Consider the following 23,091-nt stretch of genomic DNA (forward strand, 5'->3'; position numbering starts at 1 on the left):
GATCATAGTGATTTGCGCACTCAATAACTACCTCTAGGCATGAAATTGTTGTGGAAAAGGCATCAACTTCAAGCAACCCACTATTAACTAGTCTTTGGTATATGGGTCTAGAATGGGTGCTTCTGGAATTTTTTGATGATATCGGTTGAATTTTTATTAACCAGAAATGTGTCACAAATTTTAGGCAAAGAGCTAAGGAGACATGGCCTTTCAAATTTTGGCATTTTGGGGCAAAACAATGTCATGGCTCACTATGGGATAATAGGGTCTAAAGATACAAATTGAAATATTATAGAGCAAAACCAAGCACAAATAAATTGCAGAGGGTAATTGTGGTGCACTTATAGTTTGACAGAGCTATATCCTGCGACTCATTCTCCCTACCAGATAATGCTAGAATTTCTTTTGAAAATGGAAAAATGACTAATGAAATGGCAAAATGAATGCATTTAAGGGATAAGTTACAAAGAAAATTGCAATATAGATATGGCAAGTAAATGTAATAATTACTATTTGTGTGTTGTGCATTGGAAAAGAGCCTCTGAGTAATTTGTAAAAAATTCCCATCAAATCTACATGCCTATTAATACTCCATGTCATCATGAAATGATAAATTTTCCTTTTTGCCAAATCTTTTCATATAAGAACATGTGCCACCTTAAAGTTCTTATTTATTATCTCGCATGGATTTGGAAGTTTCTTTACTGGGACCCACCTTTCTTTTTTTTTATTTCAAAGATTGAATGCCTACATGGAAACATAACATTAGTATACAAAATAGATATCAAAGTTGAAGTTGAATTTTGAGATGATCGGGCTTCAACTTCAACTTCGATCTCACCAAGATTAACTCAGGTGGAGAAAGTGAACTTTGTCATATGGAGGATGAAAGGGAGCTCAAACTTGAACTTGAAGTTAATTGAATCTTCAACTTCAACTTCACGATCAAGAAATGACTCATGACTGAACTACCTTAGGACAAGAAAAATGTAAGTGCTAGCAACTCTTAAAGACAAGACATTGGATGATGGTCCCAGGAAACATACCAAATCCAGTACTAGGAAAAATAATACTTCGGCCCTAGATCTAGTGCTCTCGGAGATGAAAGAGGAGGCAGGCAAGCTGTCGGAGCTCAAAATTAGTGCTATTGAGATGCTTAGAGGCATTTTCTGATGCTCCCTGGCCTTTGGTGGCCCATCCTGGTTTTTTGGTGTTTTTTCCTGGTAGTTTCATAGGTTTTCTTTTTGAGGGATGTTGTTTCTTTTTCTTTCTGGCTCTCAACAGCCTATAACATTATACTATTGACTATTTTATCTATGTTTTCTAAAAGATGCATTGCATTCTATGCTTCTTATACTAAAAGGAAAAAAAAAAGATTTTCTTTTTTTTGCAGAGTTTTGAATTAGTTATGGTGGTTAGACATGAGAGTTTTTTATTCCAAAACTACTAAAGTAGAAAATTAATAAGTAATTAATTATTTAGAATAAAAATACCCAAAAAATATGTGTCACATCTAGGCTCATATGAGTCTAATTCTTCCATCTAGAATATTATTTAAAAATATTATCATTTGATTTTGATTAAGGTGGTCAGACATACATCTAGTTCATATTTTTGACCGGAAATTTTTGTACTATTGCATTAAAATTCAAAATTTTGACCAATCCTTTTTTTTTTTCAAATAAGGACTAGTAGTTTAGAAACTAAATTCAATTTCCTAGAGATTCTTTTCTCTCAATTTTTTGATATAGATTTTATAACAAGTAGAAAAATGCACGTCAAGTTGACATAACCCTGATTTGCGAATTTTTTTTGCCACTTAATGCATAGTTTGGTTGACCATGACCCTGCATATACCCATTTATAAGATTTGAAATAGTTGAAAGAGATTACATCAAAGTTCAATCTTTATATTTTTTTGAAATAAAAATTGTACTCGCAATCTTTTCATTTAACTCAATATTTGATTGTTCATGCAACTTGTAAGTCAATTTTTTTTAAAAATAAGTGTCATCATAAACCAAAGCATTTCTTTGAATTTTAGGTTTCTAGTATAAAAGAGACTCAAAACTATGCACAATAATATCATTATATTGGTTTCAAAATAATTAAACTAAAAAGTAAAAATCCTAATAATTATAATCATTATCATTTATGATATCTACAAAAATTGAAAGAGATTACATCAAAATTCAATCTTTATCATTTTGTGAAATAAAAAGTGAACCTATATTTCTATTAAATTTCAATCAATGTTTGATTGTTCTTGCAACTTATTATTCAATTTATTTTTTAAAAATAATTATGCTTACAAAGAAAAAGAAAATCCTAACTACTATAATTATTTATCATTTATAATAATTGCAACAATTAAAAAAGATGACATCAAATTTCAATCTTTATAATGTGCAAAATAAAAATTTAACATATAATCTTTTAATTTATCAATATTTAATTGTTAGCAACTTACAATTCACTTTCTTTTTTAAAACAATTATAAAATATCAACCTACACTCTTTTAAATCAATTCAATGTATATTGTTCATACAACTTATTTTTTATCATCATATTATTTTTAAACTAATTGAACTTACAAATTTTAAAATCCTTGTTTCTATAATTCCTTTATTATTTATAAGACTTGGATCAAACCTATAATCTTCTAACTTAAGTCAACCTAAAAGAAATTCATCTTAAAAAAATAAAATTCCTAACTAGAATAATCATTTATCATTTATAAGATTTGGATCAAAAGTAGAATCTTTTAATAAAAATGCAACCTACAATCTTGTAATTTAAATCAATATTTGATTTTTCATGTCACCTATATTTTTTAAAAATATAATTATAGTTTAAAAAGAACATACAATCATTTATTATAATTTTATAATAATCAAGTTTGAAAAATAAAAATCCTAACTAGCAAGAATTCAATTGATAATATTTTAATTTAAATCAAATTTTGATTTTTTATGCATCTTATAATTTAATTTCTTTTTCAAAATATTTTACTTTAAACTATAGAAATCCTAACTACTATAAGAGCATGTTCATATCTTATTTCTAAGCTAATTTTAGTTAGTAATGTCTGTTCATCTTTTTAAGGAAATAATTGTTGAGTTGTTGGCCTCATCAATATATCTTTTTTTGCTTAGTTTTAAGTATATGGAGCCTTTTTGGTAATATGTAGTCACTACTTATTTTAGTCCCTCATTTTTCCATTAAATTATTTTATATCTCTAAATATTATTTTCTCTACTAAAATAACTAATGTTTTAAAATTATCTCTTTTAAACAATTTGAAATTTCTATGAAACTGCTTAAATTTAAGAACAAAATAAACTTAAGTAACCACATGGAAACACAAGATGATAATTTATCATTTATAAGATTTGAAAAAATTTAAAGAGATATATCAAAATTTAATCTTTATCAATTTTATAGGCCTATAGTTTTTTATATAAAAGAAACTAAAAAGTATACACAATAATAATATCATATTATTTTAAAAATAATTGACCTTAAAAAATAAAATTCAAACAATTAGGATCATTAATCATTGATTAAATTTGAAAGAATTGAAATAAATGACATCAAAACTCAATCTTTATCATTCTTCTAAAATAAAAATTGAACCTACAATCTTTTAATTTAAATCGATATTTGATTGTTCATGCAACTTAAAATTTTACTTATATTTAAAAGAATCATTGCGATAAGTTAAAAAGTTTCTTTAATCTATAGACCTCCATGGTTCCTAGTATAAAAGGGACTCAAAATTACGTACAATGATATCATTATTTTATTTTCAAAATAGTTAAACTTAAAAAAATAAAAATTCTGAACCACAAATTGTTGTTTGTTAATTGTGATGATTCAATAAAAAAATTAAAAGTATGGTTTGTAGCATAATAGAGTTAAAAGACTCTACATAATTGGAACCAATACTATACCTTGATTTTAATCAAATAAATGCTCATTCTATAATGGTTCCTTCTAACTAATTAATAACTCGTTAAAATTTTATAATTCTACCATTCAAAAATATTAAAGTAGAAATGTTTTGCCTTGTTTAGGGTTATCCAATGGTACTTTACGATACATTACACTAAAATTGTCTTGCTAAAGAGTTAAAAAATAATTTTTTATCATACTAGTAAATACATAACAATTTGACAATCTAAACATCATACACTAAGGTTATTTCCTAAGTTAAAAGTGTTAAAACATCAATGTTGACTTACTTTTACAAGCTTAATTTTTTCCTATATAATATTTAGAAATAGTCCAGAACTATAGTTGTTATCATCTTCAAAATGATGATATTCTTCTTTATTCTAACATATAAAGAGAAACCAAATAAAGAATATGACATTGTGTCCATCCCAAACAAAATTTATACAAATGAGCACCTATAAAAATTTATAACCTCCCAATTCAATTATTTTTATTAGTCCAATTGCCTAACACTATTAACTAGTGACTGAATCATTGAAATTAACCATACAACAATAAATAAAATCCCCAAGGCTATCAACACTATATCCAATGACATGGCTGGTGTGGTTATTGAAGATTTGCATATTCTAATTTAGAAGCAACAAGGGAAAATAACGGAGATGCAAGTGCTAAGGAGGGATCTTGTGAGCTCTATAATATAATTAAGATAAGTCAAAGTAAGGGCTATAATGAGGATTATGATGAGAAGAAGAGAGCTTATGGTTTTTGGATTAAGGTAAAAATGGGTTTTTGAAACGGGACCCAAAAGACCAAACAATTTACTACACAAGAATATTCAAAATAGCATGAAAGTTTTGATAAAGTGTTAGTTCACAAACAAAACCAATGACTCACACAACAACCAATAAAAAAATAAAACATGTCAAAATATACCCACCAAGAATTTAAACAAGCTCCTTAAGTACTTTAGTAGCTTGAATCCCCATCACATTTACTTCCTCCATAGTGCTTTTTAGTTTCTTCATAGCTTTTGAAGAGGAAAGCACTTCCCTATTGACAGCCACTCTTATTATTAGTTTCTACCATATGTAGGAAATTATAGCATTCAATGCACTCTTAGGTTTTAATTTGTTTGCCCAATTAGAACACTTTATTATTCAATTACTTATTTAGCTATAATGTTTTCATATTTATTATATTTAAAATAATCCAACATAATATATTTATTGACAATTTGAGTGGTCATTTTGTCCTACAAGAGGGAGTGCAATGTTTTCCTTTATTTGTTTGTCCAATCAAAACAATTTATTATTCAATTATTTTTTGCAACTATAAAATTTTCATATATTATATTTGAAAGAACTAATAATTCATAAAAATATATTTACCTTTATTTGTTTGTTCAATCAAAACAATTTATCATTCAATTTTTTTGCAACTATAATATTTTCATCTATATTATATTTGAAATTATTCATAAAAATATATTTATTTACAAATTGACTTGTTGTTTTGTAAGGCTTTTAATCATTTATACAAAAAATGCAACATATCATTTTTAAGACTTTATACATTTTATTATTGCATAAAACTCTTATTATTTTCTTCTATCCATAGGAACTAGATGCTTTGCATCCTTGTTTTATGAAGATCTTCCTTACCAACTAGCTCCTTCTCCTTATTATTCAAATCCATATTGAGCTAGATGTATAGAAATTAACAGATTTTGAATTTCATGGAACTCATTTTGAAAAGAGAATACATAGATTGTATTTTGAATTTCATATTTGAAAGAGTACACAAATTATCCTTAACTCTTAAATACAGTCTATGTATTAGCTATTCAAAATGAGTTCCATTTCTATATTGAAGCTCGAGATTAGCAATATTCAAAATAATTTTATTATTTTTTGGTGTAAAAGCTGAAAAGAAAGAAACATGGATTTCGTATCAATGTTTTATTTTTTCTATCATTTACATTTGTTTCTTTAATGACTATGACAAAGAGAGATTAAATATGTAAATCAACTCCATGTTTATATATAATGATTTTTTGAGGGGCATATTCCAATGGTATATTCATGATTCTTTCCCTCCACAAAACTTCAATGCTGATTTGAACATATATATAAGTGAGGGAAGTTAATATTATCCCTGTCGTTTGATGTCCACTAACAAATTCTCAGTTTCTAGATGCCTTGAGCTTCATTAAAGATAGGTGCTATGTTAAAAACTTCTAATTTTATATATGTATATATAGTCAACTAAATAATACATTAGTTCTATTAAATCTATTTTACCTTATATCTTCCATCTAATTTAATTAGTTAATTTTTTTATTTTGTATAATTAAAATTTGTTCCATTTATACCAAAATTGAATAATACGTTAATAGTCACAATAAACTCAAATATACTTGGACAAGATAAATTAAATGCCTCTAAATGATGACTGGGTGTTGTTACTGATTGTGAAAATTAACACCATTGTTGTCACAAACTATTAATCTCCTATCATAAATGATTATAAAATTGCTAGAAATAAATTCCCAACTCATATCAAAAAATAACACAACTGCAACTTCACTAATAAAATATGGAAAGAAATTCATAACATAGAGAACAGAATATTTTTGGATAAATCATCTTTGGAAAAACGCCTAAGGGAAAACTAGTTCTATAGTTGAAAAATATATTAACTTCAGCAAGTCAAGAGATACAAAATTTCTTGCCTCTCACTGACATAATTCAGACAACCTCCTAATTTCTTCTGCTCATTTTCTCAACTCCTATCCCCAACACTATCATTGTGCCCTTGCTAACATTGCAAGACTATTTTCTATCACTAAAAACTCATTTTCTAACACTACAAATGCTTCTACAACTCTTGTTCTTCTCTGTTATGTTCTCTAAATGCCTCCCTCAACTCCCTCTTATACTACTTAACCAAGAGTTGCTTCTTGATCAAGACAACTCAACCAAGAAGATTCTATTAATAGTAATAGATTTCCACAATCCATTTGTAATGTACTAAGTATTCTGGATTCAATTGTGTGTGTTTATTTATCATCAATGTTTTAGATCACACTATATGATCCATCATTAGGATGAGAAAGTGTAGGATAGTAAGATTCTAGTTGCTTCCTAATTTAGAAGTTTCTAGTTGCTTCTTGATTAAAACAACCTAACCAATAGGTTACTAGTAGCTTCTAGAAGGAGTCAATTAATTAACAAATAATTATTTTTTGTAACTCTAACAATTATTTTCCATTTAATCACATAGGGATGAATAGCTATCCAAGCTACCTAAAACTAACACTCCTTAGTGAGGAAGCTATTTAGAATGACACCCAACTTATCTCTAAAGAAGATGAATTTCACCTTCCCTAATGCCTTTGTCAGAATGTTTGCTACCCACTCCTTTTTAGGTATGTACTATAGCTAAACAACACCCCATTGTGCACAATCTCTGATGAAGTGATATTTGATGTCTATATGTTTAGACCTATCATAAAATATTGGATTCTTAGACAACTTGATGCAACTCTGATTATCACAGTGTATCACAGTAGTCTTAACCTTCTGACCAAACAAGGCTACTAACAACTTTTAAAGCCATATAGCTTCACATGTCGCCATGCTAGCTGCTATCTATTTTGATTCTACTAAGCTTAGAGCCATAGAGTTTTGCTTCCTACTGAACCAAGATACAACTCCTAATCCCAAACTAAAACAACACTCTAAGGTGCTTCTTTTATTGGTTGTACTTCCTACCCAATCTACATAAATATAGCCCATCAACTTGATACCTTCACCTCAGACATATATGATCCCATACTCAATTGTTTCACATGTAATACGTACTTGGCCAATGTCCAATGCATTCTCTTTGGTTCAACCATGAACTGACTAAGAGAGTTTACTACAAATGCTATATCTGGCCTAGTGTTGACCAAATACATAAGCAAACCAATCAACTATCTATATAAGGTGGGATCTACATTCTTCTCCTTAGATGTATCTACCTTCATCCAATTTGTGATCATGGAAGTAGACATGGCTTTGTAATCCTCCATCCCAAATTTGTTCAAGATTTCAATGCAATATTTCCCTTGACCAAGGGAAATCTCTCCATCCATCTACCACACCTCCATGCCTAGAAAGTAGTGCATGAGTCCCAATCCCTTCATCTCAAACTCTTCTACAAGGTCCCTCTTGTAGTCTTCTATGAGATTTAGTGAACCTGTAAGTAACAAGTCATCTACATAAAGATCAAGAATGAGAATCTCACCCTCAACCACCAAGTAGTAGAGGTTAACATCTGCTTTACTCTTCACAAAGCCCATTTCTTGCAAGTAAGTACCAATGCACTCATACCACACTTTAGGAGCTTGCTTGAGTCCATACAATTCTATCTTCAATTTTCATATGTGGGTCTCTTTTTTGTTTGCTACAAAGCCTTCTAGTTGCTCTATCCTTTAACTCACCATTAAGGATCATTGTCTTGATATCTATTTGATGGAGCTTCCATCCCATCTATGTTACAAATGAGATCACAACTCATATAGAAGTATACCTAGCCACTGGAGAAAATGTCTCCTTGTAGTCTATTCCCTCCTTCTAAGAGAACCGCTTTCCCATGAACCTTGCCTTGTATTTCTTGATGCTACCATCTTCACCATGCTTTATCTTATAGATCCAACATAATCCAACTACTATTATATTTGTTGGTCTAGGAACTACCTCCCACACATCATTCTACATAATTGAGTTATAATCCTCAACCATATCATCCCATCATACCTGATGCTCTACAACCTCCTAATAGCTAGAAGGTTCACTATCTACCAACTGACTAACTAATGCCACATAGTCATTAAACTTGGCTAGTTCTCTTCACTGTCTAGCACTCTTCCCAGGAGCTCCCACAAACTCTAGAGTATCCCTTTGTGTCTCTTGAACCTTATGATTCCTGATACCAACTATAGAGGATCTGATATAAACCTCTAAGTCTAGATGCATTTCTTGTTGCACTTGTTGCTCCATGCTTTGTGAATCTTCATCATCAGAGCCTACACTTGTACTAGTAACTATACTTGTGCTCTGCTACCCTTGACTAGGCCTTGGAGATTTCATTGGCCACTCACTTTGATCATCTGTTGGCAAATATTTGGACCTTCTAACTTCCTTGTCCTCCATGAACTTGGAATCACATCTAATAATAATTCTTCTTCTCTTGGGGATAAAAACCCTATATACCTTTGAGGTTTCATTGTACCCAACAAAGTAACCCCTCTCTTCAGTCTGATCTAACTTGGTACATGTATCCTCGAATATGACAATATTCCAAACTCCTAAATATTTTGAAATGGCTAACATTAGGCTTCTTTCTTGTGCAAGCTTCCTCTAGATTCATCCTTCCTAGTACCATATATGGAACCCTGTTCTAAATGTAGACTATTGTACTACATGCCTCTTCCCATAGGTAGTGAGACATAACCTAGTCATGGAGCATAGATCTTGTTGCCTTCAATATATAATGGTTCTTTCTCTCAACAACTCCATTCTACTATGGATTATAAGGAATTGTCCACTCTTTCTTGATTCCTTCCCTAGTACAAAACTCCTAGAAGTTCTTTTCTTTGTACTCACCTCCATTGTTTGACTAAAGAACCTTTATCTTCTTTCCTATCAAGTACTCCACTAGAGCCTTGAACTCTTGGAATTGACTAAAAACTTCATCCTTGGAATTCAAGAAGTATATCTAGGTCTTCTTAGAGAAATCATTGATAAAAGTACAATAGTACTCATATCCTCTGATAGAGTTTGTCAACATCGGTCCACAAATATCTAAATGTATTAGATCAAGAACACCTTTAGATCTAGTGTCACTCCTTGGAAAAGATACTTTTGTAAACTTCCCCAACACACATCCCTTACATACATTATCATGCTCTATGCTCACCTCTAGAACACCTGTTATAGTCTCACAAAGTAATTTGAGTGTTCCACGATGACTATGGCCCATCCTCCTGTGCCATAGCTCTCCAAGATCTCTAGGATTATAGCTGCTCATGAGTGCTTTAGGAGTATCAAACTACAACCTATAAAGGTGACCACTCCTAACTCCAATAGTTATGGTGATTTCCAATCCTTGTGCTTAATCAACACATTTGTCCCTCTAAAGAGTACATTATACCCCCTATCCTAAAGAACATATACAAAAATCAAATTCATACCTAATCCTAGCACATGCAATACATCATGAACTAGAATTATCTTTCCATTCTACCTTTTAAACTGAATAGTCCCTTTCCCAATTGGGTTGAGTTTGGACAAGTTTCCCATAGAAATATGGATATTGGTGTTCTCCTTCTTATAACTAGAGAAGTACTCTCTTACTCTTGTCATATGAAATGACATCCCACTATCTATATACTAGATAGTTTGTGAGGTTGAGCTCACCATAGAAGCTATAAGTTCAAACTCATCTTCTAGCCTATTGGAGAGTTCTTCTACACTTGTTGAAGCTGTTGCTTACTTCTTTGTGTTCTTCCTTATTCAGAAATCACTGACATAGTGACCATACTCATGGCAACCAAAGCAATTGATCTTAGAAAGGTCCTTCTTCTTCTTCTCACTTTGTGAGCTTGATCCTTTGCTAGATCCATTTGTTACTTTCCCTTTCCTTGCTAGGGCAGGGTAAAAGCACAAACCCGTGTCACCCTTTTATAAAGGAAAAGGCTAACAAAAGTATAGCTATTCATCTTCAATGACATATAATTGCTAGTATTATTTGGAATTTGAAAATGAAGTAAACCAATGAAATGTGTAGAAATGGTTGAAGTTTAAGATTATAATTTTTATTAAATTTTTGGAATAAGAAATGATATATTTTCCTAATTTTATAAACAATTTTTTAGTTGCTGAAAAAAGCTGAAAAATAGGGGTTTAGTTCCCACCACAAAACTATATGGTAATAAACTTATTTCCATTTGAACTTAGACTATGTTATAGATAACACATATAGCTAGAACAATCAGAAATAAAAATTGACTTTACTATATTTTCTCTTTTATAGTGATTCAAATTTCAACTCACCTAAAATAGATAGTTTTCATCTCCCACCACATTTTTCAGAACAAGTCTATTCTAGCTAGAAGAAAAATTATACATTCTGAAAGAGGACTCTCTTCTCTAGAATGCCATATCATTTTTAATTTTTTTTTATATGATTTAATATTTTTTTGTTTCTCAAAATTGAAATCTTTTTTAGTGTTAAAAAATGTGATTTTAGAATTTTTTAATTATAATATGCTATATCTAATTAAAACACTATAAACTCCATATGAAAATATTCTCGACTTTGAGCTCTATAAAAAGATGTTTAAATTTTACAAAAAAAATATAATATAAAATAGTAAGAGTTGTTGAAATGCCAATTTTCTGAAATAATTTTATTTCTTTAGTAATTGGATACAAAGTAGTATAAAACATACATTTAATAAACATTTAAAATTGGAAATGTGTGAGACTATATATAACTTAGCTAGAATGAATTTATCTAGATCATCTATTTGAGAAAAAATAATTTTGGATAGGAATACTCAAATTCTGTTGTTCTAATAAGTCATCCTGAAAGGTGACACAACTTTGTACTTTTACCCAGCAACGTTCTCCTATTCCACCTCACTTTTCTAACTCTTTTTGTACTAATTGAAAAGACTTAGTCTAGACTATTCCTGAGTGAAATTAGTCCATAGTCGATCCCAATTTGATAAGGTATCTAGTCCACTGACAACTTGAACAAAGATGCTCCATTGTTTAGTGAATTCATTTAGGGCTATTCTCACTAGTTCATCATCACTGGGACTATCTCCAATAGCTACTAAGTCATCCGTGACAAGTCCAACTCTCGTGAGGTAACTTGTAATGTCTTCTCCCTGGTTCATCTGGGTATTCTTTAGCTTCTCTCTATGAATCATCTTCTTATTGGTAGTAGCATTTTGTTACCTATTCAAAATGACATCCCACATCTTCTTCATTGTATCTAGCTTCATGATATATGGAATAATATGATCCTTGACACCATCAATGATAATCCTCCTCACCTTGGCATCATCCTTCTTATATGTTGCAAGCTGTATAACAGTTATAGGTAAAACTATACCAGTGGTAGCATAATCTTTGATGCCATTCTCTTCCAACAATATAGAAATTCTTGCCTTCCAGACACCAAAATTTGAGGCACCATCCAATCTGTCCTAATCTCTCAAACTAGCTAAAGCCATGTCAAAGGATTAAAGCAACAATTTTGAAGAGATCAAAATTTCTTTCCTAAAGCAAAACTCTTCTACCCTCAATACCACTCTAATACCATGTGAAAATTAACACTGTTGTAGTCACCACTTATTAATCTCCTATCATAAATAATTAATAAACTGGTGGAAATAAATTCCCAGCTAATTTCAGAAAATAACACAACTGTAACTTCACCAATAAAATAAGGAAAGAAATTTAGAACACAAAGAACATAATATTTTTGGATAAATCGTGCCTAGAAAAACCCCTAAGGGAAAACCAATTCTATAGATGGAAAATATATTAACTTTAGAAAATTAAGAGATACAAAATTCCTTGCCTCTTAGTGGCATAATTCAAACAACCTCCTAATTTCTCCTACTAATATTCTCCGCTGCTATCCCCAACACTATCATTGTGTTGTTGCTAACACTGCAAGACTATTTTCTATAACTGCAAATGCTTGTACAACTCTTTTTGTTCTCTGTTTAGTTCTCCAAATGCCTATGTTAACCCCCTTTTATACTACTTAACCAAGAGGTTTCTAGTTGATTCTTGATCAAGACAACTCAACCAAGAAGTTTCTAATTGCTTCTCCATTAAAACAACCTAACCAATAGGTTACTAGTAGCTTTTACAAAAAATCAATTAATTAAAAAATAATTATTTTTTGCAACTCTAACAATTATTTTCTAATTAATCACATATGGATGAATATTTGTCCAAGCTACCTAAAGCTAATACCACTCTTACTAATTATAAATCATACTTGCTTCTGCCTAATGTTTTTGTTATAGTTACAGTTTTTGGAATTACAAGGGGAAAGAGTAAACTTCTAAGATGAGGGGTGGGGTGGGGGAATTAGGAGTTTAAACTTGGATCCATAAAACTTTCACCATACATTCATCACACGCATTCAATAAGTAAGCTAAAATAACATGTAAAGCATCACATAACCATGTAAGCATTCACACACATAACACTGATATGATTATCCAGAAACCCTCCAAGTGAGAAGGTAAAATTGGGATCGGGATGACACCCATAAATCTTCACTACTATAGTAATAAAGTGTATCCAATGAAAGTTACAATGATTTGACCATGAAACATGATCTACCCTATGAAAGATTTGCCCTGATTAAGGCTTACAAAGACTATTAGGTCTCACCTTGTTAGAGGATTTCAACACCCTATTAGAAGTGTGCCTTGTTAGAGGACTTAAAATTATAACTAAGTAAGCACCTTGTTAAAGGATTTTATACAACATATTAGGACAACTCTGTTAAGAGATTTAACTAAAATCACCTGTTAAAATGTCTCAGCATAGATCATGTGATTGGCACTTTCTTGCCTGATAATAGATCACATCTACACAATATCTTCTTGATCCTTACTAACCAGATGTACCAATGCTGTAATATTTTCTCCATCGTCTATTCTTCTCTGACTGATTTTGTAATTCACTCTTTCTTCTAAGTCACCTTAAATGATTTGCATGCAAACTATCTTATTTGTAGCTTCAATTCCTTATGCACACATTCTCCTCTATCATCAAGAGTTTAGGGCTTTCACCCTCCTTAAGAAGACATAGGTGGCTTAGGGTTAGGTATGAATCTACAACTGAGATTCATCCATTTTTCCACTTAATCCTTCATATTTTTTGATTTGTTGCATGTAAATGCATAGGGAATCAAAATATAGATTCATTCTTATCCCCAAAATAAAAAATATATAATATTAAGTCAGCTCAAAAATGGTTTACATAGTTATTTGTGCCATTACAAAAAACTATGCCAAAATTGTGTTACTTGGCATATGAAGTCTCTAATGCTTAGCATGCACTGTTATTTATACTGATACTCAACACCTACATTACTCGACATCCACTGTTTACTCGGTGCGCTCATGAATCACTTGACATGGTCTATCTACTGAGCACTTGAGTGACTCGACACATGAGTGACTTGACACTCATTACAACTCGACATGGTCTAACATTTACATGTTGTGCTTGACATGTATTACTAGTTCAACATGAACTAAGTAAATGGCTTAAGTGTGTTGACACTTACTTCAATGCGCTAAATCTAATACTCTTTCATTTGATATACTCTCTCCTACCTGATATCTATCCCTATTTAGTGCTTTCTCTCAAAAATTGTATATCTCTCTTCTGTTGCTATGCCCCCCTTTCTTATTTATCCCTTTGTCTTCATACTCCTCCATATGATATTTCTCCCTCAAAAATATATCTCCCCCTGCTTTCTTATTTCTCCCCCTTTTTGACACTTATGCCAAATGGGCTATACACTTATTATGTGTTTTTCCAATAATGATTTATGGACATCCATTATTATCCTTAGTGTTGTATCCAAGTTGTCACATGCAACATCGAATGACTTAAGATCTTGGCAGCAAGGTGTGCTAGACCATCTAAAGTTCAAAGATTGGGGTCTTTCTTTAATAGAGTTTGAGCATAGCCTAACTCCTTGTGCATTATCTCCATATGTGGGGTGTGGATAGCCTGAATACTTGTCACTTTGGCTCGAATATTAGCCTCATCTACTTTTAAGATAGCTAACTGACTTTGGGTCTGAAGCAATGTTCTAAAATGCTTCTCACTCTAAGCTGGATTTGATGGTAGGCTTGCATGTGATGTAGATATTTTGCTCTCCAAACTCAAAATGTGACTTCTAGTCTCTTGGGTGAAGAGTATAGGATTACATAGTTTTGTGTAAGTGAGAATATATTCTCAAGTACCATCATTATATCCTCAACCTTTGTTGCAAATGCAACTTGTTGTAGTGCTATTTCACTAGATATTTTCTCATTTACTTTTTCTTGAAACTTCTTTTTAGACCATTCTAAAACTTTTACATTTGTATCAAGGTCTTCATTGCTAACCTTCTCAACTATATTTGTCAATTGCTCTATTACTGGCTTGGTCTCACCAAGAGTTGGTAGGCTAAATGTATCTAAAAAGATTTCCTTAATATTTTGGAGGTCTTGCTTCTACTTGTGTTCTCACTAGTAATTTTGGACTCAATTTTCAAGAAATATTGGTCAAAATTTTGACCAAGTAGTTCGTGGTAATTTTTTCTTGTCAAAATTTTGACCAACCAATGTTTACTTGAAATTTTGATCAATACATTCGTTGAAATTTTTTAATTTTTGATAGCTCTAATTTGTTAGTGTTGGTCAAAATTTCCACCAATGTTTGGTCAAATTTTTTATATAATTGGTGGAAATTTCAACCAAGTCTTGGTAGAAAACTATCAAGAATTGGTCCCAATTTCCCCCAATTTTTGGTCAATTTTTTTTTTTATAATTGGTGGAAATTTCAACCAATTCTTGTTAGAAAATTATCGAGAATTAGTCAAAATTTCCACCATTTTTTGGTCAAAATTCTTTTTATAATTGGTCAAAATTTTGACCAAGTCTTGGTAGGAAACTATCAAGAACTGGTCAAAATTTCCACCAATATTTGTTCAAATTTTTTTTTAATGCTGTATCAAGCAATTGTTTCTTATCCAAGCCATTTAATTTGCAACCTTTTAAATCTCTGCAAAGATAAAGTTGGAGCTAGAGAATTTTCTTCACAAAGGTGTCCTCTAATTGTAAAGCATCCATTCCATTATCAGTTGAACTAGATATGTCTTGTTTGTGGAACAGATAATGGAATGGATGCTTTATAATCAGAGGACACCTTTGAGAAGAAAAGTTCTCCTACTCAAACTTTATCTTTGTAGATATTTAAAAGGTTGCAAATTAAATGGCTCGGATAAGAAACAATTGCTTGATATAGCATGGAACAAATGGACACTTATGAATAGGGCACCATCAATTATGTGAGTGATGCAAATGCAACCAATTTTTTTGGGTCAATGTCACCAATTAATATCAGGTTTCTAATCTCCACGAGGTTGACATTGTGGTTGTAAGGGGTGTGGAGAGGGAACTTCTTCATTATTCACTTCATTACTGATTAACTTGCACCACAGACCGATGGTCTTCATCTTTGTTGTGGGCTCCTATCACCTATGCGAGTTCTGATGTATAAGCTGAAGTAGAAAAAATAAGTGAAAGTGTGTTGAATAAGGTTTCTAATCTTGACTTTGTCAACATTGTTGATTTAAGGGCTATGGACTGGGCATGTTAGATACACAACAAAAGTTTTACATTGAGATCTTTTCAAATCATTATCACTATGTCATCATTGGACTAACTACCTTTGGGATGTATGGGATAGTTGGAAATGGTGATTGAGTTTAAATAGATTTATACAACTATGCTTTAGCATAATGTACTAGCCAAGTTTTCTTTAAGAAAAGAACACCTATCAATAAACAAATAACCATGCACTAGAAATGTCATGTAATAGCTAGTGCAACTAATTAACGTGCACATTTCTTAACTTGCTCATTGCATATCATATATTAATTTCTATTTTAAATATCATTTCTGACGCCATAATTTCATATCGGTAACAAAATTCAAAGCAAGAGCATTGACAACAACATTTCAATTATCTTAGTGTAGAACTGGCCAATGTAAAGTGACTAGAACTTGAGAAAGATTCAACAAGTCAAGATGTAACCAACTTATCCCTTGAAAACTTTACTTATGAAAAAAAATCCTCAAATTATCACAAAAGAAAAGGGATTCCCATGAAAAGTCCACAACATGAATAACTAATACCAAACAATCCAGTGTCTAAGGAAAAGTAAAATACAAAAAAAGGAAAAAGTTTACAGTTGAAAGCTTTAATCTGTTTACACTTTACAAGGCATTGTAAGTGACTTCAATATAACTAAGGGCCTACTCCATGAAGATTAATGACATGAAAAATACCAAATCTTAAACATACAGAGACCAAATTTAAAAATCCATAGGTTGTCATTGGTCATGTTATTTTATCACCCTAACTACAAAGCTATCATGCTGCCAATCGTTCACTTTGCAAGGGTGGGAAAATTTTCTCATGATGCACCCTTTTGACTTTGGATCATTCTACTACTTAGTTTAGAGCTTATCCTCCAAACCACACTTAATTGCCAAAAAACTATTATGTAGTCTCAGTTGGAAACTTTGAACAAGACTATAACTAGAAAATTCACCGTATGTAGTGTGGAGTTTATTCTTTGAACTACATTTTCTTTATTTATTTTAGGCCAAAAAATTTTCTTTGCACTATTATATGTGATGCAATGTAGTATTATTTTGTGATAAAGAATGTGAAGGATTTAATTTCCTTTCATTGGTAAGGTGGTTTTGGAAGGCTTCTATCATTATCAATTTATCATAGCATTAGAGTCAAGTTCAGGTTTGATATGGATAGCTCACCATAAGACCTTTGATATGGGGTGTGATTGGCTTAGGGCCATATCTTAAATAGGTGGTATAGTAATTTCACTTGTTGAGAACCAACTGTTTTAGCATTTCTATTTCTAAAAGTAGTCTTGCAAAACTCTGATGTGAGGGCATTAGTTCAAAGCTACAAATTAAAGGGATGTTATCTCCATATTGCACAATATCTCCTAAATGCTACTGGTAGAATATAGCTTCTCCAGTTCCTTCTACTAGATTAATTTCTAGTAATCTTAGTTCAATACATGATTGGGGGTAGGATAGAATTTGAAGCCATCACAGTAGAGGGTGTACAATCAACTTTGTCTCATTATCAGTAGTCAGATGTAGAAAATGTAATTGAAGAGCTACAAAATGAGATAAGGATCTTGCATGCTTATTGTGGAGATGCTAAAATTTTAGCTGGCTTGCATGTTCATCACCATTGAGGACATCTAGAAATTACATGTGATTACATCATGCCATTCTCTATGGCCCTTCCATCCATAGATCAAAATGTCAGAGGGAGACATGTGTGTTTCACATCTCTGATAGGGAATTGAAGGGGAAGGTTAGTCAATGGAATGAGCCTTGAGTCACATTGATGTAGAGAGCAAGAGCATTAAAAATACAGATTAAAATGATTGTAATGCTAGATGAGGATTTCATTTATAAGATTTTTAGATGCCCAAACATCAATGAGTATGTTGTTATCATCATATAGTCAACATAAGATTATAATGCAAGCACTCTGAGAAATGTAGGAAGAATATGAACATGAACTGGCTCAAGACATCCAAGCCTACCATTAGAAGGTGGCCAAAGACTCCCTTATATTGAATTCCAACAAGAGGTCAATAATTTGACAACCCTTCTTAGTAGGGTTAAAGGTCTTCCCGAATCTTAAAATTTTCACTAATGAATGTATCAATACATTCACATTGTTAGAATGGCAATCATAAAATCTTTTGGATAAAGCAAATTAGTGATGCAATTTGTGATCATCTTTCAATGGTGTCAAATAGCTTGAAGTTATACATTACCTCCTACTCAATGTATAATGTTGCATAATTGAGACATCTTCCAGGTGTAAATTTATAGAGTGACACAAGTTAAGTCCTAGTGTATGAGTATTATTGCTAAACTCTATAAAACTATGAAACACTTGAGGATAGTTAATGATACTTCTTAACTAGTTTGGTTGCACTGTCATAATGTGAAGGATTCTTATTTTGAGCTTGCATTCTCATTTTGGATGATAGTGTATCAGCTATTGTTTAGTGCAAGTGTTCAGTTAAATGTTTCTCTATCTAGTGTTGATATTCCATTGGTTGTTGCAAATGGTTGGAATGGTCCAAAGCTGTAAGAAGGCTCCTCAGACCTATTTCTCTTTGCTCAATCTTAATCATTTCCTTCAAGAAAATTTTGATGGCTAGTACCTAGAAACTTTGGAAAAAGTAGTGTTGGGGGTGAAGGGAGTGTAGGATATTTGATGGAAGGAATAAACATACAAATAGATTAGATTTCTTGGCTTAGTTGAGTTTCAAGATATCAAACAAAGCCTTATAGAAAGTGTATTTATTGATACCAAAAGAGTTGTTTTGATGTCTTGTGTGGTCACCATAAATGTGGAGAACAAGGTTAGTATGCATAAAGCATGATTATATTGCTAGGAGGAAATGAAAATAGTCCTAAAAAAGAAATATGTGCAACATAGCTTCTCTTAAAAAGAATCTTTTTAACCATTGACCAAAAGAAAGGCATAAAAAATCCACAAAGAAACTCTGGAAATAATATTCCTCGACATAAGCCATTGGTTTTCCATAAAACCTAATGTCATTGGTAGGATTTTATTAAACCGATTGTAAGTAGTCATAATAAAGTAAAAAAGGAACCTAAAGAGATTGTCAATCAAAATAAAACTGTTTACTTACCAACTTTCCATCAACTATTTGAACTTTAACCTTTTGACCTTTAATCTCCATGACTTCTCGATCAATCTAGGCCATTTTAGAATCTTGCACCCATACTTAAGAACCTACAAGAATGTTTATAGGAGCAAGAACAATACTTGGTGGTTAACTAATATAGGAACAAGAACTACTAATGGCAATAGATTTATATTACAACATTGCCAATAAGATACTTTCATAACCTTAATATCAATCTGATCCATCAAATATGACATTCTCAAAACTTTCTCTCTAAGGACAACTAACATGTTGGAGGAAAGAACTATAAAAAAATAAATATAGATTGTCACATTTGATGACCATAAGTGTTCACTTATTGAGAGATAATAGTGGCAAGAGTAGCTCAAGTAACACCTAACCTAAGAATGAGAATAAAAAGAGGAAATAGTAGGGCATTTAATATATTTTTGATCCCTGCAAAATTTTTTAAAACCACACCTTAGGAACAAGCTTATGTGCATGCATAATTTAGTAATTTCAAAATTTATAATATGTGGACATTATAAAAAAGTTGAAATCGTAGTCTATAGAAAGCCAAAGTGAATTAAAAATCAATGATTGAGTTTGAAAGTGTAGGGAAATCAAGATACCATTTTGATTTATATTAGGATACAAGAATAAAATATAATTTTAAATTTTAATGCAATTGCAAGGGTATTGACAAGACCATTATACAGGGAAAAGATATAAATATAGATTAGATGGTGTAAATACATAGCATGAGTAAAAGGAACAAATGGACTTGTCAAATCATCATCTTTTCTCTATAACCCACACAAAATGTTAGATGTAAGTACCTCACTCTCAGTGGTATCAAATTGTTTTCCTATGCTATAGATGCTAGGCATATAATTGTAGAGGAAGCAAGAGATTGTATAATCCAATATGAGCATACATTCACAAGACTAGTAGTGGGGCTAAATAAAATTTATGAAGAAATGAGGAGTAACCTGACAAGAGATCTCAATAGAAATCTGCAAAAGGAGAATGTGGAGTCTAAATTTATGGTGTTGTTAGAGAAAAATAGAAATTTGTTGCATGAGATTAGTATCCTAAACAAGTCTCTTAAAATGCTTCCTTGTTCTCTCAGGACTCTGATGTTGGGTACCTCGTCTAACCTATTACGAAAAGCCAATTAATAGTTCAAAAATTCTCATAACATTTCTCATTCATTTTAGTTGTTGTGTTAATGAAGTGAATATAATTCTCATATCACTAGTTCCTTAACGTCAAGAATGGATGCTGTGAAAGTCTTGACTCCTTGGCTTTGGAAGGAATTGAAGAACAATGGTATGACAAGGATTAGATAATTCCATCACTTTGTAGATAACTAAGAACATACTATAGATTGAAAAGGTCATCATAGAGGTAGGGAAATTCATGTATATTCTATTCTAGCAATGGCTTCCAAATATAAAATTAATGAAAAGGAAGGTCCTGGAAAAGAGGCTCTATCACAAATTCCAAAAATGAGGATAGAATATATCTCCAATCAAAGACATATATAAATACAAATTCTGATATAGGTAGGCTAAATAAAAGAACTTGATAAATTGTGACATAAAACTTCCCAAAAGCAGCAAAATTGAGATCAACCCTCATGCCTCATTGGTTAAAGAAAATATGATTGGAATTATTGGAGTAAGGATCGATGTGTAAAGGATAAATGTAAATATTGTCAAGTCTTGTTTTAGACTTTTTTGGCAATTATATAAAAGAAAATGTTATTGTTAAAACCTAAGAGAAAACTAAAATAAATGCTAAAATAACTAAAAGTTAACTAAACCCTCGGCTAATCAATTATCTGCTTCAGAACCCTTTATAATTTTTTTCAATTTCTATTTACAGAAATGACCAAAGAATAGACTAAAAGAAAATGCCAAAAAATTTCTGATGAAACAAAATAAAAATCAGAGGTTGAGAAAGAGGAATTTGTAAACAATTTCAATGATTCAATTTAAGACCTAACCAACAATTTTCCATAGCTGAAGTGTACCATTTTACATATATGCTGAAAGACAATAAAATACTAGCCTACACCATTATCTAATTTTTAGATTTTAGAATAATATGTAATTGGTTTGTGTGTTTCATTTATGGCAATTACTAAAGAATGGACTAGACCTAAGTATCGAAAAATATCTGTGAAAAATGAAAATAATGAAAGTTTGAGAATGGAGAATTTGTAAGCTATTTCAGCAATTGAGTTTAGATTTAACTAGAAAATTTCCAAAATATGCATATACAAAATATAGTAGTAATCAACATATCTTATAATCAATATTAACATCTATTTACAAAAAAAAAATTGGATCTATATGATGACTACAACTGTACTAACTAAAAGTTTACTAACTATGTAAAGTGTTAACAATGAACATGCATAGAATAAACTACCTACATGGCAATTGCTTTAGACTCAACCTCCCCTTAAATGGACAACAACATGTATGTAAAAGATGATAGAAAAATATGCAGGATAGCAGTACATACAATGATAGTTTAAATCATATATCACTAACACCAACAACTATAACTTGCAACCAGAATTAGTGCAAAAGAAATTGCTTCACAGATAATAATGTAATACCTCCCAAAGAATATTTGTTCCAAATTTATCAAATGTCACATAGTGATTTAAGCGAACGATATTCATGCAATTGATTTCTTTTTATTTGCTAGATTATATTGAAAGCCATATAATATTAGACTAAAATAGAGGCTTAAAATTAAATATGAACATAGTAAAATGCAGATGCGTCCCTCACCTTTTTGCTCCATGTCTTGGAGACTGGGATGCATTGGGGACTTGGGGACTCCATTCCTTCATCCCCAACAATGCCACCAAATTTTGCCACATCCACTGAGGATGGGGGGATGTCCCGATGTTGACTATTCACTAATTAAACTATTTATGTTCAATGTTTGATGTTACAATTCAATGCGATGTTCAAGTATTTACTCTTTCACATCTCTATATCTTATATTGCAATACATCTTTTCATAATAAGTATTTTAAGTGCTAGATGTATATTATATACAAATCCCCTATCCCCTGCCACCATCCCCCCATTGTCCCCAAATCAAGCCCCTCTTTTCCCTGTTTATGGAAAGCATGTGGTTGGATTTGTAGGGAGGATGCTTTCTATGACCAGGTGAGTATTATTCACACTGCTTTCTTTGCTACTGTCTTTGAATAGCAATACCAATTCTGAGCACCAAAAGAGAAAGAGGAGAAATTAGTTTAATAAAGTTGGAATATGGAGATAAGTTTACAATTCTTTCCATGATATCCAAAAACAAAGTAAATGGGTTACCTTGGTTTGGATGCAGTAATGAAGGTTGCTCTAGTAGTCCTCATAGACTATGGTTTTTAGATTTCTTATGGGGTTGAGGTTGTTTAGAGAAATTTTCAAATGACTACTACAAACTAGAATCCTAAGGAGGGCTATAATTACATAATTACAAAATAGCGAAGACCAAAGACAAATATCCATTCAAAATAAGGA

The sequence above is a fragment of the Cupressus sempervirens genome, chromosome 4 (assembly GCF_028749045.1).
Source record: "Cupressus sempervirens isolate cs-2001-9-10 chromosome 4, ASM2874904v1, whole genome shotgun sequence".
Lineage (NCBI taxonomy): Eukaryota > Viridiplantae > Streptophyta > Pinopsida > Cupressales > Cupressaceae > Cupressus > Cupressus sempervirens.